A 25,763-nucleotide genomic window follows, 5' to 3' on the forward strand; every position below is an offset into this window, starting at 1 on the left:
GGCATCCACCATCAATATAGCAAAACACAGATGAGCTGAACAAATCCCCCCTGTTGGAATTATTTTCTTGTAGTGAATTATGCAGAGGGAGTAGAGGGTATTGATGAGTGACTTTTTGCCCACTACATAAACCAGTAAATCAAGACATGAAAATTTGGTGTTTGAAGCATCCTTCTCTTGGATTTGGTGTTTTCCCTGGCTGGGTGTCTCAGTTTTTTGTGCAGATAATAATATTTGAGTGCCAAAGCTTTGTGGCTGCTCAAAATTCAGTTAAATGGGAATTCCCAGAGCTGTGATGGGCTTTGCTTTTTCTTTAAAGCCCAGAAAATCCCCACCTTTGTCTGTGAGAGTGTTGTACCTTTCCCAAATACCGTTTTGATTTTTTTATCTTGCCTTAATGACTGAAATGATTGAATCAGTTTTTTTAAAGAAGAAAAGTGTAAGAGAGGGATACTTAAACACAATTAAAATATCCACCCCATTGCTATTTTAATTTAGCTTACCATGTAGTGACTTTCATGCTGGAGGATCAGCAAACAGCTGACAAACAATGTGCAGTGATGATTTTTGCAGGTTTTTTTTTGCAGAGAAATATTGTGAAAGAGGAACTTTGGGTAATATAGGATAACAGCCAAGAGCTTTGAGAGTAAATGACCTTCATTTTTGTAGGTGAACCTGGAGAGCTGGATCTTGATTTTAATGATTGGTACCAAGAGGTGTCTGGCAGATCAGGGTTTGTGTGGAAATGAGGGAACAGGAGCTGCTGAGGATGTTGGCATCACTTAGAAATTAATCTGATTTTAATTAGAGAAGCCTAGAGGGATTAAAATTCTAAATAAAGCTACTGGGAGCTGTGGAATTCTCTAACCAAAGAGTTTTTATTTGCCCTCAGTTTGCACTATTTGGCAGCTGAGTTTTCTACTGGGATCACAGTTTTTGCCATGTGTCAGTGCAGGCTAAAGCATCTTTTAATCTGAAGGAAAGTGTCTAGGGGAAAAAAAAAAAAGATTTCTTGCCTTGTTTCGTTGGGTTCCTGCATGCCACACCATGCAATGGGAAGTTTCAGAGTTTTCATGACCTTGTTCATCTGGAAGGTGAGAACTCTGCCCTGCCATGGGCTATTGAGCTGTTTTTTCAGTCAGGCATGGAAAAGCCACACATTCTGAAATTCTGCATTGCTTTCTGTCTCTCTTGGCTTCAGAGCAGCTTTTTGAAGCAACTATAGACCTGGGCACCTGTTACTTAGTCTGGGAAATTGTTTTTTAATTTATTATGCTACAATTACATTCAAACCTATGGCAGCTTGTGGATCTTACATAAAGACTGAGTTTTATAAGAAATAAATACCTGAAAAATCATTTTCAAGCCAAGAGGGGCTTTGCACCCACCCATTGATTTGTCTGTGCAAGTGAAATATTCAGTATTTTTCCAGCAGATGTGTGCAGAGAAGTTCATTAATTGGCCAGTTCTTCACCCATTCTTGCCAGCACTCTCTGGTGAGCAGACATAGATTTTGGCAGATGGATGCAATAATGTCACAATTTGGAAATAACTCCTGTGCTCCTTGGTCCTGCTGCAAGTTTATTCATGCATCAGCTCAATGCCTGTGGTGGGATTCAGCCTGCAGGATGAGCTTTTAAAAAAAATTCAGAGTGGGACTGAATTTAATCACTTAAAATAAAAAAGTGGTTAAATCTCTTCAATAGAAAAGAGAATCTTTCAGACCTTAACTCTTGTTTGTGAGTTGCTAGAAGTGAAATCCTGTGTAAATCAGAGGTCTGGGAAGTTTTTGATGAATACCATTCAATGAAATGTTGGAAAATTTTACAGCTGGAGCTCAGCAGGGGGATACACAGAAAAATGGAATAACAAGTAGAGATAGGGGTGATTCATGCTTGGACTTCAACTGGGAAGAAAAAACTTTATAAAATAGAGTCCAGAAGTGGCTGCAGGTGTGATCCTAAGCAGGAAAATCAAGAAATACTTGTGGAGACTCATGAAAGGGATGGTGCAGAGGATTTAAATTACTTCATGTTTGACTGGAATAATAATTGCTTAATGCTTGAGAAAAGATACATGTGTTAGTGTAAGGGTTTTTTCACTTGCTTATACAAATTATAAGAGAAAACAATCTCAGAGGCTATTTTGGACATAATCCCAGGAATTGAAGCAGGACCTGTGTGATAAATAAGATAGATGCTGGTGAGCTTTTATAAGGTTGGGTGATCATACTGCTCTTGGATTTGAAATATTCATGAGGATACAATATGTACAAAGAGTAATGGCACACAAATATTAAACTTTGAAAAGTCAGTATTCAAAGAAATATGTAATGAATTGGAGAAAATTGATGGTGATGTAATTATTGTCCCCAAAAATGTATTGTGAGAGAATGGAGGGAATGTTTTAGGAACAGATAAGAAAGATGCAATCTGTGTTCTTTCCAATAAAATGTAAATGTCAAACATGTCATCAGTCATCTCAAGGCAACATTTTACCAGTGAAATAGGAGACTGCAGAGAGATTAGAAAGAAGAATCAGCCTTGGTAAATTACATAAAAAAGAAAATAACGTAGGAGCAAAAACTGTGGAGTATACAGTGTGAGACCTGCAATAGCACAGGAAACAGCAAGGCAATTGTGTTTGGAAAATGAAACCTTTTTCTGCCTAAAAATAATAATGGGAATTAGAGAGATTAGAACTAAGTGAAGTTTAGTTCAAAATAACATCAATGTTCCTGCCACTTCATGGTTTCCTCATCTTTTTTATCCCCACATCCATCAGCTCTTGCTCTTCAGTGAGAGTTTGCACAGATTTGTTCATTTACATTTCTGACTTGAGGGATTCCTGATGAAGACCCTGCTTCATTTATATTCCTGTATAAATTACCAGCCAATTCCTGGAATTCCCCTATTCCCTTTGAGAACACACTGCCTTTGAATTTATTGGTATCATTCACAATTTATCAGTGTTATAAAATTCCAGATTGGGCTGAGCTACCTGCTCGAGGGTTAAATGGAAACAATCATTTTTCCTCATGCTAAGCAGGAATATTCAGTCAGTGGGTGACCTCAGTGACCCTTATATTTATATAAGGGTATATGTATGTATATATATATATGTGTGTGTCTGTGTGTGTGTATATATATATATAGATATATATATAGATATATATGTATATATCCCTTATATATTCACTTGTAGGAATCAGGGTCAGACTTGGCTCCCCAGAGCTCGTGTCCTTGCTCTGATAATCCTGATACCCTGGTGGGTCCCCCAGGTTTGGGGTTAGCCCCAAAACAGCTGCTGGAGCTTCTCTCCATTCATATTCTCCTGGGTTTTCAATATTTTTACTCAACAGGTGCTTGGTTTTTTATCCTCCCCTCTTTTCTCAATGGAGAAAAAACTTTGTTTTTGGAGAGGAATAGAGACCAGAATTTATGGCTAAGCATCCCAAAGCTGCTTTAGATAGACAATAATACCCCAGGCTGTTCTCTTCTGTTAATGTGTACACAAACATGGTCATCAAAAGAATCTTCTCTAATTGAAGTTTTTAGTCGAAATTAAATCTTTCCATAATAAACAATGAGGATTGTTTTCCAACCCATTTATACCTCCAGTAATGAAATCCAAGAATTTGCTGCCTGTGGGAGTGTTGGGAGGATTGGAAGCTTTGATTGTCTTTCTTGAGACCACATTATGTTAATTTTTCTGCCCAGACTATGGAAGCACAAAAAGCAATAACTCACTCATATGAAGACAAAATTCTCAGGGTTGTTGTCATGGAAACAAAGTGGAAGCAGCTCCTTTTCCCTGGATAAATCAAATATCCAGGCTAAGAATGATTGAGCACAGCACCTGAGTGCAGGCTCTGCCTGAGCCTGGGGAACCCAAACCTGCTCAGCCTCTCCCAGGAGAGCTGAAAACTCACCTGGGGATGATGGGGAGTGTGAACAGCACAATGGGGGTTTGTTTGGACAGGGAATTACAGACAGGTTGCTTTTTTCTGTATTTTATGTTGGCTGGACTCAAAGTTCAAGTTCATTAACCCTGCTAGTCTGTGGCTCCTGACTCAGAGAGGCTTCAAGAGCTTCTGCTCACTGGCACAAATCTTGTTTGTGCTCACAAAGTGGGTAATTACATCTGAGGAAATGAACCAGGAGCTCAAGAGGATTGGCTTCTCTGCCCTAAAAAGTAGATCTTGTTTTTTTTTTTCTATGTAGAGAGAAGCCAGCAGCTTTCTAACCTTGATGCACACTCTGCACTTGAAATATTTTGCTGCTAAAAAATGATCACGGTCCAGCTTTGTTCTCCTTTTAAGTGCTTGTATGGCTTTGGCTCTGTCAAGGAGGAAGAGTTTGCTACCACATTTTAATCCTGAGAGCTGCAGGACTGCAGGGAGTAGAAGGAAGAGAATTGGGAGGGAGATGGGAGGATAAGAAATTATTTTATTTTAGTGAAATATAGTGAAATTACAATCCCCCTGTTGGGCCTGACCCAAAGTATATTCAACACCAATGGGAAAAGCTCTGCTGAAGTGTAAATGTCCTTTAGGATGGTGATTTCATGTTCCCATGAAACAGTTCAGGAGTGTAGCCACCCTGCTCTAATATAACATATCTGAGCTCTGAAATAAACTATGGAATCTGTGAATCTGCTCTAATATACCATATCTGAGTGTCTGAAATAAATGATGGAATCTGTGAATCTTCAAACAGAGACTGCAGGGGTACAGACAATCTGGGGAGAGCTGAGGTGGCCAAGCTGAAAGGATTGTGTGGAATTGTGCTACCTGAAAGTGAATTTTGTTTTTCCCAGGTAAAATGGTGTCTGCTCTCATTCCCCTCTCACATTAAACGTGGGAAGGGCAGGAGCTGCCCCTGCAGACCCTCCTGAAGGCTGAGCTGTGCTTTGTGCCACTTTCTGCACAATTTAAAGAAAGTTGGCAGCAAGTTCCTTCTGCCAGCAGATGCAAATGCTGTGGAGCTCAGGGAGCCTGATCAAGGTTCATTGTCAGAGCAATTCATTTAATTTGGTTAATCTCAGTCATGAGATGTGTTTTCTGAGGTTCATGTCCATTTTATGTGGGTGCAGTGGGAAGCACAGGATGGTCCAGGAGCAGAAATTCTCTATTTCTGTTGATGTCCAAGAAGATATTTACTGTCTCAGAGCACACAGGTCAGTCCAGCTGCAGAGCTGGCATGTCATGTCCACTGAAGATTATATTTAAATTTTAAAAACAGCTAGAAGAGTCAATCCCTAATTCAATTAAAAAAAAAAAAACCCAGTCTCACAAAAATTTGTATTTGAATCTGATTTGAGTTTACTTCAGTTCAGCTTGGATTCTTCAGATTCTTCAGATATTCACTAAGTTTTAAGTGTATTTGCTGTCTGGTGTTTATGTGGCAGGTGGAGTCCATTCCTGATTAGCATATGCCTTTTAAAAGAGAAAAATCACTTCTTTTGGTGTTTTTTTGTTTGGTGGGTTTTTTTTTTGGTTTTTTTTTGGTTATTGCTTCTTGCTGTAAACCTTGTGTTTATTGATCTGTTCTTATCCTGGAGTTCCCCATAACAGTTTTTCTATAATGCAGGTATGTCTGTGTGCTATAGGGATTTTAAAAACCCCACTGTTTTACATACTGGGTAAAACTTGAGTTTCTTGATCTCTCTTCATACCTTCCACACCTCTGTGTTGCAAAGGCAAATCCAAATACTGCAGCTGAACAAAACAATCTCAAATTAAATGCTGTAATTAGCTAATATCTGTGTATGGCCACACAATATCTGTTTGCTGCATTATAGAAGGTGCTCCTGACTGTGTTTTTCCTCTTTGACAGAAAATTAAAAACAAAATGTTACAGAGAAGTGAAGCAGGAGGGTTCAGGAAGAGCTGGAAAATATAAAATATCTGGCTGTACATTGTGTTGAATCTGCAGTTATAGCTTGTGCCATGTCCCTGCTCATTTATAAATGAGAAATTCAGGTGTCCAGGCTGTGTTTGGTTATGGGCTGCACTTGATCCCAACCTGGCTGATTCTGTGAAATATTTACAAATGTGACTGTGTGTCCTTGAGCTGAGCACTGATAATTCAGAGTGTTTGAATCCAGGCTGGTGTGAGCCCTTTTCACATCTGGGGCTTTAAATCTGAGCTGGCAAAATGCAAATGTTACAAATAACTTTCAAGGAAAAGAATGGAGTATTTTTTATTTTTTAGATACTGCTTAATGACGTTTAAAAATTCATTTTCCTTGTGTATTTATGGTATGTTATAAATGAGTTTTACTCTTCACAGTAATCACTGAATGCTGTTAACAGCACAAGCTTGTTTGACAGTGCTGAAAATCTATGGCAGTAATTCTAAATAAAGGCAGTTTATGCATTGCCAGAAGAAAGGAAATATTTTTCCTATTTCATCTTAGTTTTTATAGTCCTAACTGCTAGCATACTCTACAGAAAAGCTCATAGAACTTTTCAAATAAATTTCTTAAATACCTTATTTTAGCTATTTGTTTCTGCAGTCATTATTCTTTACAAATTCTATGTTATTTTAAAAATACAGCAATTCTTGCAAGTACAACTCATTAATTTTTTGAGACCTAATTTGAATTGAGGGTTTCCCTCTGGGGGACTTGTGAAACCAGTGAAAAGTGATAGATTTTGCTAAATGCAGCTGTTGCTAGCGTATACCAGAGGAAAAATGAGGTTTTCAAATTACAAGATTTTTTCTCCCTTTTACCATCAAATATTATTAAATACCTTTCACCACGTGTTCAGAAAATTCTGACATGGCAAAAAAAATTAATTCTCACCTACTGCACAGAACTCATTGCCATGAGAGTTAACTAGGATCCAAAAATTCAGGGTGGAACTGGGAATCTACAAAAGTAAGAGGACTGTTTAATCACTAGTCTTTGGAAAAAATATTTAAAAAAGCTCTTTTGCTTCAGAGTTCAACTCACTTTGACCTAATGAGAGCTGGGAACTGCCTCCTGAGCACCTGATTCTCTGAATCCTCCCTGGAGATCAGGTAAGAGATATTCTGTGTCTGGGAGAGAGTTGTGGCTCTCCCTGCCCTGCCAGGAGAAGGGATCTGGGGCTTCTGCTGCCTCTGTGTGAGTGGGAAATGTTTTATCTGTTTTATCTGTTTGAGGGCAGGTCTGTGCCAGGGCTCAGCTCCTGCCCTGTTTCTCAAGGGCTGAGCTGGAGTGGCTGCTGTGGCTCTGCAGACTCAGCATTGTTTATAAACCTCAGAGCAGAGCAGCTCACTGAAAACTGAGACATTCCAACCGTAAAAATGATTCCAGTGCATTCTCTGACTCGACAGAGACTTGTATTCATTTCTCAGGTAGCTTTAGTGCTGGTTCTTCCTTTAGTAGATCTTGCTCTGGCACTTGGGGTTGCTGCAGATTATTTTTATCCTTCCAGAAGAGAGGCTCTTTAGGAAGTCCTGTGAGCAGAAGAATCTGCATGCTCACACCAAAACCTCATCTCTGGAGGGCTGAACTCCATCAGATGCCATCTGTGAGTATGGGGTGTGGGGGCTTGCTGGAGGAACTTTGCAAGAATCTGTTGTGAGGTTGGAATGTGACCCACTCACAGGATTGATGCTGTGAGATATTTTTATGTAATAACAAATTGATAACAGCTTTTCACTGCCAGGCAGTCAGAAATGCCTTCATTCCTCAGGGTCACATTGCAGAGCCAGAGTGATAAGTTGTTAAGAATAAGGTCACTGCAGGGTCATGAACCATGCACTCTAGAGAACAAGAATATTTGAAATTTAGGGGTTTTTTTAGGCTATACTTGGATTCCTAAAGGGCAAATGTTGCTGGAAGAGGCCAAATTATACCCAGCCAAGATGCCATTCAGGCCTTGTCCTGTTTTTCAAAAATAATTGGTGCTGCCACAGGGAACACTGTTTGTATCACTAGGAACTGAGTGCTTATTCCATTCTGTTTTTTCACAATGTTCCACGTGTGCATAATTGATGTTTTAGCACTTTGCACTGCCTGCATGTCTTTATCTCTTTGTTAATAAGACAAATACTCTTAGGCTCATAGAAAACAGCTGACATGAGCTAAATTGGGATGTTCTGACTAAAGACCTTAAGTAAATAAACACTTGAATGTGGGCAAGTAGTGCAAACTGTAATTACCTGGGGCTGTGTGCCACAGAACTGCAACTGGAGTCAAACAAGCTAATTTCATTATTTCGATGGAAGTTTGCATCCCATTCATTAGACTGACATATGACTTGTCATTAGTAACAGTTCATTTCAAAGCTATGGTGGGTAAAGGTTGATTAAAAATTAATGAGGCCCAGACCCATTGCATTACCATAGTGTCAAGTTGTTTAAGTCTGTGGAGCTAAAATAAGAGCAGGCTTTAAATACTCTCTTGAGTTTTCCTGTTTCATATCATTTATACATTTATGCTCTTGGCCATGGAGGAGCAAGGACTGGTGAACACTTTTCCTTGCTGTAGATATCATCAATAAATCATGCAGTTAAATAAGATGCTAGCAATACCAATATGCTGTGTCACAGATGCATTTTTAGAAAATACATGTTGTTGGTAATCCAGTCAGTGTGGGAATTACCTGGCTGTGTCTCTAGCTGCCCTCAGTCCCCTGGGAAGCCAGTGGCCCTTGGCTGGTACCTGTGCCAGTTGCCCATGGCTGAGCTCCTGCCAGCATCAGTGACCATGTTTTAGGGCTCCAGGTGAGCAGCCCAGTCTCTCAGCAGCACAGGCTGGTGATTTCCCTGGATTTCACTGGATTCTGAGTGCAGTGCAGCCAGTGGAGCTGTTTCTGTCCCTGTGCTCATCTGTCACACTCCAGCAGCACCTCAGGGTCACTCTTCCTTCAGCCCGGCTCAGCACACACCCAAATCCCAAAGTCTGAGCACATTATTAACAAACACTGACTCATTCATCACCCAAATCCCAAAGTCTGAGCACTTTATTAACAAACACTGACTCACTCATCACCCAAATCCCAAAGTTTTGAGCATTTTATTAACAAACACTGACTCGTTCAAACAGCAATCTGCATTTCTCTGGGATTTCCCAGCCCTCACCAAAATCTCTTTGTTGCTTACTGTTATATCCTCAATATGCTTAACTTCAGCTTAAATGTTCTGTGCAACAGCTGAACTTAAACCAGGAGATTGTCAGAGAGATGTGCAGTGACCATATGGTGTTATAAAATTACAAATATGTGAGAGAGGCTTGAGCCAGTTCCAATTGCCAAACTTGCTACTTGCTTCTAATAAACACTGAACTATCTGGCATCTGCTGTCCCTCAGGTAATACCATCAAGAGTGGAAGGAAATGTTTCCTTTTAATTGCATTGTTTATGTCTAGAGGGTCCAGGGAGATCATGTGATGTTTATCCAGCTTTTCCATGCATACTGAATCAGACTTTGCAGGGAGAACTTTGTTATTCTTGCTAATTCTCTCTTCAATCAGACTTGAAGTTTCACTTGTCATTTTTTGGAGATGTATTCTGTAGGACTTCAGAGGTGAAAGTCCTAGCAGTTACTTTCAGTATGTTTTTTGATAGGATTGTTTCTTTCATTTTCACTCTTATTTAGTATTTTGGCAAGAAAAAACTAGGTCAGCGCTTTCAAGGAAATCTGTGGATGAAAAGTGCAGAATGACACAGATTTAGGGCTCTTTGGGTCAGAGAGGGATCTGGGAATTGGCTTCTATTATTTGAACTAAAAGGAATTTAGCAGAGCTACAGCTGAGGGAATTTCAGTGAATGTAACTGCCCACCCCCTGCAAAAATCAGGAATCTATTACATGGGGAAAATCCTCTGTGCAATGAGTGGAGTTTTATATAGTTACACAGAAACCCCTCATGTTTCTGTGGGAGATAATTAGAATAAACTGTGTGTGAGGAGAGGATAATCCTGCCAAGGGGCACCTTCAGCACTGACCCCTGTGTGCTTTGGGCTGGTTTTCCTGACAGCAGCTGGAAAGGGGAAGTGTTTGGGATCTGAGCTGGAAAGTGTTGGTTGTTCTGACATGGTTTGGTTTGGTTTATGGGGTGGATTGTGTTTGTTTGTTTTTGGTTTTTTTTGCAACTGAGTGCTGTAAATAAGAACTCAGATGAAAGAGTGGAACATGTAACTCTAGCTCTGCTATATTGTCCCTTTGGTTTTTGAAAGTTAAACCTGGGAATTTTTTTTTTTTTTTTTTGAGAGCTGACATATTTGGAATTGTGGACACCCTTTAATCTTTAAAATAAGATATTTTTTTTTTAAAAAAGAACAGAGATTGGTAAAAGAAAGGTTAAAGTTAAAATAAAATTCAGGTTTTTGGTTTGGAGTGATTTTAAAAAACATGAAGAACTTGTGACTTTCCTGCTGAATTCATTAGGCTGGATTTCCTCCAGGTTTTCTCCTGGTTTGATTTAACTGCAGGTGACTGGAACAGATGGGGGAGCCTTGCTGTAGGTGTGTAGCCAGTGACATTGTTCAGTGATTGCTCCCCTTGCAATCCAGTTTGAGATGGGTTTGGGCAGTGCATCCATGGTGCCTCAATTGTGTGATGCTGCCCAGGCTGGGTCTCTTCTCTGAGATCAGACTCACAGGGAATCTGCTGTATTCTCCCCTGTTTTACAGACAGCACCCAGGAGAGGAGCTAACAAGAATTTGAGATAATCTGATTTTTCTAATTAGTGTAAAATTGAATAATTCAAGGAACAAATAAGAGCAAAACAACATTTGCAATAACTTCTGGTTGCTTTGTTGTAAAATGGAATGTTTGAGAACCTTAAGCTTATTCTAACAGTCCCTCAGTGGTGGAAGGGGTATTTATTGATCTGGAACAGACAATGTATATCTTTTAAATACCTATCTCAAATTTTATAAATAATAGTTAGACCCAATCATGTACAGGAGATGTAGTGTTTGTTTGTTTAATTAGGAAGCTGAGCTGAGCTGAATCCTGTGGCAGATGTTGCCATGCATAATGTAATAAATAAAAGTCTTTATGGGACCCAGCAGGCAGCAGAGCTCTCAGTTAGCAGATGGCAAAATATTAAACTGGCAGTGCAGTAACTTAGCTGAGTGTCAGCTGGGGCAGAGCCAGGAACAGCAGGAACCTGCAGCTCACAGGAGGTGTCACCCAGCCCTGTCCTGCCAGGGCTGCTGGTGTCACCTTTAACTCATGAGAGGAGGATTTTCCTCCAGCAGGATGATGCTGCAGTAAAAGTCACTCTGGGCTTAACATGATCTCTGCTGTGCCAGACAGCAAAAGGTCTTTTACAGGAGAACAGAACAGATGTGCTGCTCAGTCCAAACTCAGCCTGGTGCTGATGTCAAACCTGGTAGAGCCAGTCCCTAAAAAATCCTCAATTTCAGACAGCTGAGGTTTGGAAAACCTTACCCCAAAATCCATCTGTTGAGTCCTGACACCTAAAAACATCTTATTAGCCTTAAGTGGGGTTACCCAATTCAGAGTTTTCTCAGTCTGAATGTTTAATAAGGAAATCTTTTTAGTAGCCACTTCTAAGCTCATTTAGTTAGATTCAGATCAATGCAGTGCCTGCAGTGATGGTTAGTAGCAATCCTTTCTCTCCTAAAGACTCTGGAAATTATGTTCTTTGTAAGAATTTACAAAGCAACAGATGATGTGTCAAGACAGTAATTTAAACTATGAATCTGCCCTTGCTTAAGGATGAACTTCTGCAAAAGAAAAATGAATGAAGTGCTAGTGGCAGACAAGCAGAATCTGTGGGTAAGTGCATCCATTTTTGTTAGTGACAGATCTTGTGTTTGTAATAAAACTGAAGTGCTGTGGGTCAGTGTCAGAATGGAGTTACACTTGTTTTCACAAACATGCTCATGTGGTGCTGATACAAGCTGTTAACAGGGTTGGCTCAGCTATCTGCCAGAGAGAAAAATGAGTTCTCCTCATCACAAAATGAGCAAAGGTGGGGGAATAACAAATCAGAAAATTAGTTAAGACATTGCTTATCTTTCATGGCTTTGTGGCTTTGCAGCTTAGAGTCCTTCAGGACACAAATTGATTTATTGCATTTTATTGTTATGAAAACCTGTCAAGGCTGGTATCAGTCTCTGGGAATTTAGATGAGCAGAGGTAACTGTGTGGTGCTAATTAAGATGGTGTTTTCATGCTTTTCTTCAAGGTGTGGCCAGTTTGCTGTAAAATTTTGAATTACTCCTCTTCCTTTGAGCCCTTTAAGGAAAATGAGAATTCCAAAATGAGTAACTTCTGTCTAAGAGCTTGTGGCTGTGGCTATCACAGGTGCTGGTGGATGGATGGCAGTGACCATTACATAAAATGAGACGAGCCTGTGCTCTCTTCAGCTTTCCATTTCTATGTGCAGCTATTCTAGACTTTCAGCCTTTAATTTTAGGCTCTGTCAGCATGAAGAATTGGTGCTATCTAAATTTTTTATTGGGTATTTTTTTGCCCTTTATGGATTCCCAAGTGTTTTGTAGTTACATGTCAGAGAATTGCTCCACTTGTCACAGAAATGCACACACCATTTCTCTTCTTCTGGACATGCCATTGCATGAAAATTAGAGAGGGAAGAAGATGAGATGAATATGTTGATCTGCAACTCTAAAGAGGAAAAAATAGTAGAATTCTGTCAATTTGTACTTCTCACTCTATTTCCTTCAGGAAGTAGCTAATCATATATGATAAAATAATTTCCTCAGTGTGGGGTTATTAACAATTTATGCAACGTCTTGGAAACTGAAGGAAAAGTAATTGCCTAACACTAACATTCATATTTTAAATGCATAGCTTCAGTTTTGCTTTTGGACCAGAGATTTTTAAGTCTGTCTTCAAATCCTAGAATGAGCAAGCAAAATTAATACTAAATCTTTAACCAAGGGACTCCCTTAGCTCTGCTCTTCCTCCAGAAAAGTTTGTGACAACCTCTATACAAAAGTCACAAAGACCATGAGAATGTGCAGGAGGTAGAAATGGAAATCAGATCCTGTCCTGAGACAGCAGAGATGGAGAGGGAGGGAAGGAGCTGCTGGAAGGAAATGTCCATATTGCACATTAATGCCTCTGCAAAAATCCCACCAGATAATTGTGAGCAATGCTGCAGGACTGGGAATCCTTATCAGAGATGAAGAGTGGTATAGATGGTTTTTGGATGGAAGAATTCCCAGTGTAATTTGTTAGCAGAATGACAATAATTGAAAGAAAAAGACCATACTGCTAGCATTTAATTATTTTAGCATTATTTAGAGCTGAGACCCAGGGCTTTCATCAGGCTGGATTGTTTTATTCTTTTTCTGCTGAGCATATCTTCTATTTAGCTTTCCACAGGGATTGTAGCATCACCAGCAGGCTGCATATCCCTGGTACAGCAGCACTGAGTTCCCACCTGCCCTGGGAGTGGCTGCTCTGAGTGCAGAGCTCTCTAATGAGCTTTGGAATAACAGAACTGGTTTGTTTCTTTGAAATGCAGCTCAGGCAGCCTGTGGCACAGAACCACTGACGTGGTCAGCAAGCTCCCAGGGCCACATGAAAACTCCTTTACACTCTTAAAGACTCAAGGGATGTGTCCTGCATATGCAGGAACAAAAAATGATGTGATTCTGGTTTTTATACATTTGGTATTTTCTTGGGGTCCTGGAAGAGGAGGTATTTCAGCATGGATTTGCAAAGGGACTTCTCACTTGTGTGAGAGCAGGAAGGTCAGCTGCAGGTCAGTCTAGGCTGTTATTATTCAGTGCTGCTCTTTCACACCTCCATTCCCACACAGAGCTGATTTTTGCTTGCAGCAGATCTTTGCATTCACAGAATTTGCTCTTAATGCAAAATGACCTGCTCTGGTCCTTGGAGACTGAGAGCCTGAGCAGGGTGTGGGGCAAGGAGTGATCAAAGAGACCTACAGGGAAGCAATGGGCAGAGAGAGGGACAGCTGGATCATTCTAAAAACAAGGCAATGCTGTCTTTGAGCTGTTGAGAGATGCACTTTAAAATCCCAGCACAGATGGAGACAGAAGCCCCTCTCATAAAGAGGAGAGGCAGGTCAGGTGGAGGACAGGCTGGGATGCCTCAGGTGCTGCTGCTGGGCAGGTGGAGCTGGTGGCACAAGGGGAAATTTGCTGGCTTGGCAGCCCAGTCATCTGTGCTCTGGTGGCAGAAAAGAGAAATGTGGGTGTAGCCAAGGAGGCTCCCTGTAGCAGCACTCCTTTGGAAGAGGAGGTTGTTCCCAAAAGGGTTTTATTTTCAAAGCATACACAGTTAGGAGGGAAAATGGATTAACTGTTAGATGGAGCAGCTGTTCCCTCCTCATGCCTTTACTGTTCTCTCTTGGGTACTGCCAAATATATGGTGGGCACCTAAGAAATCCCAGAGTTAGGTACATTTTAAAGTCACTGCAGGTGTTCCTACATGCCCTTTGGGCTGCTGTGGGCTGATTTTGGTGGCTCTTGTGTGGGACTGGGACTGAGCCCATGGCACCTGTCAAGGGCAGGGCAGCCTGTTGAAACAGAAATGGTGCAAGGAGATGAATGGAGCAGATAACAGGAAAGGAAGAGATGGAGGAGAAGCCAAAAGGAGGAATCACAATTTCTGTCAGTCTGTTCTCATGCTGTCCAGCACAGGGCACTGCTAAATGCTTTGATTTCTTGTGCTTGGTGCAGGCAGGGCACACAGGAGGCTGTCAGAGAAATGCTTCAGCTGTTGTTGCATAGTTTGTGACTCCCTCCTGCTGTAGGGAAAGTCTCCTAAATTGAGGTGCCCAGCTGGGTAATGTGTTTATCTTCAAAAATCATGTTTCCCATAGCTAATGAACTGTTCAGCTCTAAAAAATTATCATCACATTATTAGCTGAGCTGTGTTGTGAGAGCTCACCTTGTGGTATTTTTTTTTTTTTTTGACACTATCTTCAAAGGATATGTTTGGCAACAAACCAGGCTGATTAAAAACAGCAAACAGGCTGAAGCTCTTTTCCCTTTTCAGCAAGTAAATGACCAAGGCTTTTTATATAGCTTAAAAATAACTCTGTGGATGAAATTCTGTAGTACCTAATTCAGCCATATTCACCCAATAAATTTATTTATACTGTCTCTCTCTGTTTAAAGCTGGTCTTAATAAGCTGCCAAAGCCCATGTGCAGTGGTGGGTAATGTTAACTCATCACCTGGGTGAGTGGCCTGATGTCTATTAAATATTGGGGCTGTTTCTTCACATCACTTTCTGTTTTTCATCAAAGAAAGCCAAATATCTAATTGTAGAGATCATCAGCAACTGTGAGACTATTACAACATGAGACTAATATGTTTTTTGGCTTTGGGGTGTGCATGCTCTGTTGATAAAGTGTTGGCTGCTTTTGGAGTATTGTGGAAAGCAGAGAGGTGAAGCCACAGCAGGAGTCATTAATTAGAGATGAAGGTGTGAACATGCTGTAGTACACTCAGCTGAGTCTTTGGTGCACATTGATTTATACATCATTAAAACAAACTCCTCAGTTACTTGCAGGATTAGTGTGACACTGTATTTTTGTTAAAGCCAGGCACAGGGACAGAGAGCAGGTTCTGGGGTAACAATTAATTCTCCTTTTCCTGGTTTTGCTGGTCCATCTCTATTAACATCAGATTTCCTCACACATTGCTCTGTCTTTGGCATCATGTCTTTTTGTATTTTTCATCATCACATGGGTAATATGTGAAGGAGAAACTGGTCCTCCCATGACAGAGGAGATTAATTTCAGCAGCTGTTGTGGGAAAAATGCAGGACACAAAAGGAACTTAATGTGAAGGGGTTTAAACCTTGCTTTTGCTTGTAACTGACCTTGCAGTATTTGTATTTTTAGGTTATTGTTTGGGAACTTCATTTACTAACTGAGGAAAACATGTTTTTCCTGCAGGGGCCAAAGCCAAGCTCTAGGCTTTGTTCATGAAGGATCTTGGAATAATTACTGCTTAATAGCCAGAGTTAGTGCTCCTAAAGTGTAAATTGTTTTGGTATTGATCTAAGCTTACACTGTCAGCATTTTGTAGACACTGAACTTTAAGTGCTTAATTCAGCTGTATGCAACCAATATTTTTTTTAAATCTGCAAACGAAGGTGCAAATGCTTATTCTATTTTTCTGCAATAATAAAATCAATTAAACTGCTTTCCCCCAAACATAGATGACCTTTGTAAGCAACACATTTGAAATGGCAACACTTGAAAAGAAAATTACGACAGGACCTTGTGTTTATTAAGAGAAATGGAGGATTTGATAGCAGGTTAAGAGTGTAGCTGATTTCCAGGGTGGAATTCTGTGATTTTATCTGTTCCACCAGCCTTCCTGCAGTTCAGCTCATGGCTGTGTCTCTAAAGCTCACATTTACTGACAGCAATTGGTTGTTTAATCCTTATTAGCTTCTGCTCAGATGTTTCTGCTTTGCTCTTCACACGTGGCAGTTCAGCACTAGTTCCTTGAATTCAAAATCCAAAATCTCAATTATTGATGGAAGTTTGCTTTTCTCAGAGTGCAGGTGGTGACGAGTTCAGTGCCCATGGATGGGTGCATTTAATTCTGTTGCTCACCTGCAGCAGGTTTGCTGAGCCCTGAGTGTCACTGAAAATGCAAATCAGAGCTGAGGGTTCACAACCTCTCAATTGCTGTGAGTGACTGTGCTGGCTCTGCACATCGTTTATTCCTCATATCCAGAAGGGCTGATTCATGCTTTTCAAATCTTTTCTTAGACCTCATGAAGAAGGAAGTGAAACTGGTGAAGGACCAGTAAATGTAACTAAATATAAATGTGCTGTCAAACACAACTTTGGCTCTATCTTTGTTATCAGTCAAGTGTTCTCTGTAGCAACAGGTTTAGCTTTCTGAAGAATGTAATGGCAGCAGGTGTTTAGTTTTACTGATTTAAAAATCAGACATCCTCCAGTGAGTTCAGTAGAATAATTTTGGGCATGTTCATATCCATCTGACAAAGGCATACAGTTATTGACTTTGTTATTTGTCTTAATTTTTCAGAGAAACCTTCACATTTCATTAATTGGAAGAATTAGAAAATACTCTCCTTTTGAATAAGTGATTAAGAAAACATGCTTGCTTTAGAAAACCAGCTTTGAAAAACAAAATGAAACATTCAACACTGCAGTAAAATTACATCAATAAATAAAATTTTTGGTGGGGAGTTTTTGCAGTGTGGTTCTATTCACTTGGATTTCCAGATGAGGTGCTTTTAGTGATTGATTATGATCTTGCAAGACGTATTTCATTCTCAGACAAAGTTTGAGAAACAGTGTCTATTCCTGGGAATGATATTTTGTAAAATCTGTGCATTCACAGCTTTCTCTCTCCTCCCCCTGCATGGAGTTTCTAACAACCTAGAATTAAGGTGGGAGAGATGAGTAACACAGAATTGAAAATATCATCGTGGCTCTTGCATATGCAACAAGAGCTTTGGAAATGTAGCTGATAAGTTTTCTCCAGATTTGCATGTAAAAGCACTCAGCTTTGCCTCCCCACTTCCCAGTGTGGAATTAAATACATTTATCCCCATGGCAATCAGGTTCTACCTCTGCAAAAGGGATGAGAGGAGTCTGTTACTGTGTGATGTGTGGTCATTCAGCAGCTCCAACCCTTTCAGGGTTTATTTCTCTCTCTGACACGGTGATAATCCCATTTACAGCATTTAATGGGGGATCAGCACATCCCAGCACTGACCTGGGCACTGGCAATGCCCTGCTCCACCTTGCTGCTGAATTCCTGGGTGACCTTCAGCAGCTCTCCAGCCTTTCCTGGGGCTGCCAGAATCTCCCCATTACCAGGGGAATGATACTGAAATTTCTGTAATTGGATAGGAAATTCTTGCTGTAATGATGCTGTACATACCTTGCCATCTATGCTGAATTCTCCTCTTTTATTATAACCTTGCCATCTATGCTGAATTCTCCTCTTTTATTATAATGTTGCTCCCAAGGGAATATTAAGTGGCAGGGTGACATTTTCTGTAACACAAAGTTCTGGTCTAATTCCACTCCTGTAAAAGTTTATGAGCACTTTGACTTCACTGTCCTGTGAATCATTCATTGTGCTAAACTCTGTCTGCCAGCTGTTCCAGAGGAGGGTACAACACTTTTCTCTATTATTTCCTTGTCTTCTCATATTACAGAAGTGCTTTTAAATCTGAATTGGAAGAAACCAGTGGAATTCAGGGGATGATTTTTGTGTTTTCAAGTCATACATGGTTTAGGTGCTGAGTGTCTGAAAGACCATTTATTTTTTCCAAGTGATGACATAATGTTTGTCTCAAGATGATGTAAGTTCTGGCACACCTGGTTGGAAAGAAATGAAGCTGTTGACAAGATCCTACTTAAAATGGTTCTGTCAGTCCAGGGTGCTTTTCAAAATCCAGTGGTCCAAACTCAAGCCCATTTTTAATAATAAAAATAGATTGAAGAAGGGAATGTCATTTTTTATGTGCTTTTATGGCATCATTCACAATGGGATGCAGGCTGGGTTGAATTCTGCTCACGACTGCAATAGCAGTGTTTTAAATCAATAGCAATGGCATTGCTATGGTGCTCTGAGGATATAAAAAATATAATGTTCACACAGTGAAGTTATATCTTTTGGTCAACCAGAGAAGGCAGGTAAACTTTCAGGCAACTGTGGTAATTGTAAAATCATAATGTTTATAGTAAACCTTAATAATAAAAATATTCTATGTTTCTTAGCAATACAAAGTCAGAAAAGCTTTATACCAAACATAAAATAATTGCTAAACTAAAAATTGCACAGTGTTTGAATCACTGAAAAAGGCCCTAGCATTAGTAATGTATTGCTGATTTTCATGAAATACAGTTATTATAACAATAATTGTGGTTATAGGCTTAATTATAATCACTTGTACATGGACTCCAACTATGTTCATGCCAATATATTAGTCTAATCATTTAATTTTCTTTGCTAGAGAAGTCTTACCACGAAAAGCACAAAAATGTGTACAGTAATTTAATATTAAAGGATATCAAATGAACTTCAGAATAGTATTACAGCAGTTGGTTAAAAACATTTCTTCCAGCAAAGTCTGTGTCCTGTGATTTGGGACTAAAGTGCTGGTTAGTTCAGAGCACGTTGAGTTTCCCCAGATTTGTTCTTTTCTGCAGCTGAAAAGAGCTGCATGCTGTCTAGTTATGCCAGTTATTTTTAGCTGCTTGCATGCTGTTCTGCTCCTTGTGGAATATTCAGAACAGGAACTCCACTTTGCCTGTCTGTCATCTCTTAAAGACTTTCCACCAGTGAAGCTTTTTTCTGCCTTTGTACCCATTTTAAAAAGTCATCTCAGCAGCTGTGATGGGTTTTTGGGGAGGGAGGAGAGCAGGGAAAGGTGTGCTGAGCCCTGCCTGGGGCTGCTCAGGGATTAATAATGTGGGAGTTCAGAGGCAGGTGTGAGCTCTGGACACTGTTTTATAACCTCCTCCACTATTTCATTCTGCTTAGTGGTACAAAATAATAATGCTGTGAAATATCAGAGTGTGTGCAATAACGTCACTGCAGTTATTCAGGTGTTTTCATGCTCATTGCAGAAGAATTTAGTCAAGCTGCAAATTAAGAGAAAAACACTGGTTAAGAATGATTCAGGCCACTGGGCAAAATTCTGTGTCCCTCCCCAGCAGGACAGATCCCTTTGGAAATGTTTGACTTTAGACAAGCAGCCCCAAGGTGGAGCAGAAGGATTGAGGAGCTTCACTCAAATGTGCAGAACCTGCTGGAGATGAATAATCAATAATTTGCATGAGTGCAACCTGAGCACCAAGCTACAATGAAAAAAAGAATCAAAAATGTGGAAATCTCTCTTTCTGCAAGGCTGGCAGCATTTTTCCCAACCCTGCTTTGTCATTTGAGCTTTCCAGGAGAGCTCAGGCTGCTCAGGGCTCTGAGCCTGGCTCAAGCCACCAGGAGTTACTGTCTGCTCAGTTTGCTAGCTCAGTCTGCATCTTTATATAATTAAAAGTGGTTTTTAGTTTGGCCTCCAAGAGCTGAGCAAAAAAGGAAAATAAAGGATATATTTCTTGTTTCTTCCAGGAAGAAATTCCCAGGTGCTGTAGGATTTTAGATATAATTCCCTAACTGCATTAGTCATTTTTAAACATGTTGCTTTCACCATACTTCAGTTTATTTTGTGCTGTTCGTATCTTGCTTGGATACAGGCAGGGGACTGTCATACTTATTTCCATATTGCTCTCACTGCACTGAATTAAACCTTCCTGGTGTTTAGGTGACTTTCCCTTTGACATTTGATAAGAGGAAACCTAAGGTGTAAGGTGATTAATTTACTACTTTGTGCATTTTTATAGAAAGGAAATTCATAATCCCTTTTAGTTGGTTTTTTTTTTTTTTTTCCTTGACTCTGTCCATTCACTTAGAAATAACCTTGGAAAAGAAATCAGTGTTTGACTTTGCTGATGGTCCATAACTAGATCTGCACTTGTAGGAGCTGAGCTCCAACTTTGCACTAAACAAAGGGCACAAGGATTTTTGGCACCCTCAGCTCTATTGGAAATCTGAGCTGGTGCATTTGCAAGTTAAACTTTTTAAATGCTCTGTCACTGTTGTCAGCATTTCATTATTCAGTGATGAATTGGCCAAGTAGAAACATTAACTTTTCTCTGGGATGCAGATTTGCTGTTGCTATTTTTTCCTAGTTATTTTTGAGACATTTATTTTTATAAAAAATAAGCCTGAAGTGATGATGATGGAAAAACCCAGTTTCTTTCATTATTTTCTCATTTTCCCTGGATGAATTCTGCTCTGTAATGTTAATGTGAATGAAGCCATTCAAATTTTAATTCTCTAGCTTGGTTCAGCTTTTCAGGGGGACAGTTTTAACTTGACAATGTATTAATTCCTGGGGAAACCATCCAAAAAATATGCTTTGGCTGTCATTTCACCCACTCCCATCTTCCACTCTCCACTGGCAATCAGTTTTCCAATGCTACAGTGCTGTCACTGTGAACAGAAATACCATCATTTATCTAGCAGCCTTTCTTGCCTGCTGCTGTCTCAGTTGCATAATTAGACATAACTTCTTTCTTAACTTGCAAGTGCCTCCCCAAAAAGTAGATTAGAAAGAAATGGGGTGTGGGAAAGGGAGGAAATGGAAAGTATTTGACAGTGTTTGTCTGCAGTTTTTTTGTTTGGTTGGTTTTGGTTTTTTTGGTTTTTTTTTTTTTTTTTTTTTAGTTTAGTTTTTGTTTTAGTTTTTTTTTTTCCTAACAAATATAAGGAGGAGGTCCCTTGGGGTCATCAAATAGAACACTGGCTCTTTGTCTTAACTGAGAAAGTGCCTTCAAGTAAAATTAATAATATGATGGTTAATTTTACTGACAACAAAAATCTTCACTCAACTCTGGATTTACACACTTAAACATAATGCTCTCTGTAAATTAAATTAAGTTGGCATTGGCAGTGCAGTTCTCCAGTAGTAAATGGTAGCTTTAAGAATGCTGTAATAATTTCCATTAGTTTTCTCTGGTTTTGCTTTGCAATCAATAAGAATCAGTGAGGAATATGTTGTTGGAATGTAAAAAGCAAAAGTATAATTTCTTATTGATTAGTCTAACATAGCCAGACACAAAAGAAAACAGTCTTCAAATGCTAAAACAGGGAGGAGAGCAAGTTAAAGAGCACAATCTATTTATTGAATTCTACAAATCTGTGGCTTGTTTCGAAAAACATTTCCCATGAGTTTCCAGTGATTTCATTAATGAAATTCTTCCTTGATCTTCTCTGGACAGTGTTACCAAAAAGGCAGAATTCAGAATTTAGAGTGCATGGGAAAACCAGTTTGGGATGGGAGATCCCAGTCTAAACTCCAGATTGTCTCAGTAAGAGAAGAGTTAAAGGCTTGGTGACTTTGTGCAAGAAACTTCTGTACAAACTCTTCCAAAACCTTTTTCCATCAACATGTACCACCTAGGTCAATAACTCATTTGATTACTCTGTGTTGCATGCTCTGCGTTACAAAAAACCCATTTAAACTCAAGGAACTGCCTGGTCTCATCATTGTGTCTCTCCTGATTTCAGCCTTGAAGCATCACTTTGGGTCCTGGGATTTTTTCAATGCCAGGACAAAGCTGATGAGGTCTTTAAAAATGTGTACTTTGAGTATAAAGATACAAACCTGGGCAAATGTGGGGAGTTTCCTCTTCCCATTTAACAAACTTTAAAATCTCTCACTTCAGTTTTCTTTGCTGAGGGTTAAATTTTTTAATTTTGGGAATAGAGCAGTATAAAGAAGGCAGAATTGTTCCATCCTGGCTCCCCACTGCTCCTTGGTGCTGGCAAATTGTCATTTTTCACCCTCAGCCAGGGCAGTGCAGTGAGGACTAGCTTTGGGATCTTGTGTGTTTTATTTTAATACTTGTGTGTGTAAAACTCACCTGTAAAAACAGCAGACTTTAGTTGTCTGATCCAGGTTTGTGCCTGGCTTGTTTTTATTTGAGAGAGCAATCTCTGTGTGTATGGGGAGCAAAATTCAAAAGGAGTCTGAGTTCTTCTGCAGCAAACCTGAAATTCAATCTTACTAAAAGTCCTGTAGGTAGCTCAGGCTTTCTCAAACTGCTGTCACTCTGGTTTTAAGGACATCTGATGGCATTATAATTGGAAATTCTGTTCTGGAAATACATTTCATGTGGTAGTAAAGTGCTTTGATGAAGTAGTGTAAATAACAGAGTCAACACATTTGGGATAGTGCAACTCTGGAGATTTAATTTCATAGGAAAGAAATTCCTATTCAAAATGTGAATCTGAGGGGCCAGCACTTATGGTATGTGTAGAGCTTGATGTTGATAAAGTAAGATAAGGATTGTGGAATTTGATTTGGCTCCTCTTGGAGATATTCAGTGTTAAATTATCTGTGTTAAGATTGTGATCTGGTCTTGTTAGAGTGCAGTGTCTAGTTGTTTTTTTCCATTTCTTAGGGTAAAATATAGAAGCTAGAAAGAGTATTTAGAGTTTAAAGATGTTTGCCAGTGTATGTCTACAGAAATTGCTGAGAAGAAATGGTAAAAAAGCTTCTCAAACCAGCAGCTCTGGCCCCCCTCAGCCCTGCAGAAGACTCAAAGTTCAAACCTTATCAGTGTGATACAGCTTCTGCTCAGAGCTCTCATTTCAGGAGGTGCCTCTGGGAGAGTTGTGACTGAGATGTAGAATCTCTGTATTTTCTTCCTTTTTATAGAATAATTTGCCAAGTTTATTGGTTCTTCTCCAAGTATTGGCCCTGGTTTATGCATGGATTAAGGCTGTGCTGACTGACCTGCCCTGTATCTCCTCAGCTGTGACTGCAGAAATGTGGCCCTAAGGCACAAGTCCCACAAATGATCAGGGATGCCTTGTGTGTGAACTTTCAAATCCTCTCATAATTGGAATTTGTCCCTAATACTGAATGACACTGAAAACACCAGAATGTGTGAAAAAAAATCTTTGCCATTTCGAAATATCATCATCTGCTCTTTGCTGGAATATGATTTAATTCATCAAACTGCTTCATTAATCCAACAGGCTCATTCAGAGAGACATTTGATCACAAGCATTGAGTCATCATGTCATCCTAACTACTTCTGAAACCATCTGAAAATCTATTCCTGTCACAGAAGCAGTAACGAGACTGTAAATTTGAAATGAAATAGAAGGGAAGATAACAGAATCAATGATTTGTTAGTGATGATACTGAACAACTCCTTCACTCTTGATCCATTTTAAAAATCTGGAGTGGGCAGGGTGTCCAGAGCTGCCAAGGGGCCAGGGCAGAGCAGTGTGCAGGGACAATGGCACAGCCCTGCAGGGAGTGCAGCTCTTGGCACAGCTGCCTCTGCTGGAAACCCATCTGCATTTCTGCCTGCACAGCTTTGGCTCCTGCCAGAGGAGAGGGAGCAATTGCTCCTGGCTGCTGCTTTCAATGTGCTGTGCAGGCATTGGAGTGGCAAAGGCAAAGCTGGGAGGAGAGCAGCCCTCTGCTCCTTGCCCTGGCCAGGGCAGCTCTGTGCAGCCCAGCTCTGGATGAGCCCCATGCCTCTTGTGCATTGTTCTGGCACATTCTGCTCCTTCTCAGGGATGGCAGCAAACACATTTCTGAACCTCAGCCCAGTATCTGGGAAAATGGGCTGTTTAATGGGGTTTTTTTTGGGTGCAGTGACTCAGGTATGGTTGCAGATGTGGGTGAGTGGCAAATACCTGACCCAGCATTTCACCCCACCTGCCTCCTGCAATAAATGTTGTTCTTTGCAGGATGATATTGAGCTTTAGGCTGTTGCCTGAGCAGCACATTTCCTGCAGATGGGCAGCCAGGACCCATCACCTCTCTGCTCCTGGCCATTCACTGCTGAGCTGAAGTCAGGGTGTTCCCATCCTGCTGTGCCAAAGGGTGGCAGCAATTCCTGGCACAATATTCCCAGCAAATCCCTTATTTGGAGAAGGGGAAAATATCCTCAAAGATTTGCTTATGCTTCTCCAAGTTCCTGAGCTGGCTTTGGTAAATTAGATATGTGGAACTCATTGCTCTGCCTCAAAATTGAGATTACAATCACCTATTCCAAAAGGTCACTTCCAATTTCAGATGGCCTTAAGCTCCTTATGCCTTGGGCACGTGCTAATGCCACTGTTTAGCAGCCCTGTTTATATATTTTGGAAATTATTTCTGCCTAAATTTCCCCAAACAAATTTAGTTTGCTGTTTAAATGAGTCTCAGATACAGTCCCAGGGTTTGCTTTCAACAAGCAGTTGTCTGAACAAAACATAGTGCTCATAAATATTTGCTGAAAGCAAACAGCTGGGGCAAAATTCTGGGCTTTAAGTGGCTGAAATGGCTCTGAATATATTTGTTCTTTGCTTACTGTAATTATTCATCTCTTCATCTTAAAAGGAGAATGAAGCTAAAATTATATATCATGTTGCTAAAGAAGAAAAATGCTTTGTTAGAGAAACTGGGTGTGATGTGTCTTTAGTTCAGATCCCCTTTACTGCTTGTATTTATTTTTTCTATCTTTTAGCTAAAGTGTTTATCTATCTATCTATCTATCTATCTATCTATCTATCTATCTATCTATCTATCTATCTATCTATCTATCTTTGGATTTCTGTTTTTAAAAACATGGTGCCTTGCAAGTGCCACCAGTCCCCAACATAAATTCTCCTTAGTCATGCTGCTGTTTTTGTCTTGGCTGTTTGAAAGATGCCAGTGCAATCAGAAATACTAAATTGCTAGGATTATAACAAAAGTGAATAAATGCTTTGAGTATTTGTCCAACATAAAACTGTTAAGATATATTTTATTATTATTGCATAATATGTCTATATTTAGGCTTCCTGAAATGAGTACTTAAAGAATTTTTCTTTCCAATATGAAGCAGTCTGAGGAAAATAGCCTGGTAAGGTTAGATAATAGATCCTAGTTATAGAATTTAATCCAAATAGGCTTTATCAAAATAAAGTAAATGATGAAATATAAACTAAAAGAAAACAGTTTTGCTTGAGTGTTTGGAGCCTATACAAAAAGAAGAAAGCAGGAAAGATTAGTTTCACAAGATTGGTTTGAAACAAGACAAAGCAAGTTGAAATTTCTGGGTTACAAGCACACAGGGAGATCTTGGGACCCTGGAAAGCTGAAGATGCAACTTGTGTGTGTAATGCATGATTTATAATTAATGTGAAAATGGCTGGCATCCCCTTTACCTGCCCTTGTTATACAAGTAAGATAAAAATAAATTGCACATTCATTGTCAGGATAAACATTTCTTGGAGCTGTTTA

This window comes from Erithacus rubecula (genome assembly GCF_903797595.1).
Source record: "Erithacus rubecula genome assembly, chromosome: 17".
NCBI classification, from domain to species: Eukaryota; Metazoa; Chordata; class Aves; order Passeriformes; family Muscicapidae; genus Erithacus; species Erithacus rubecula.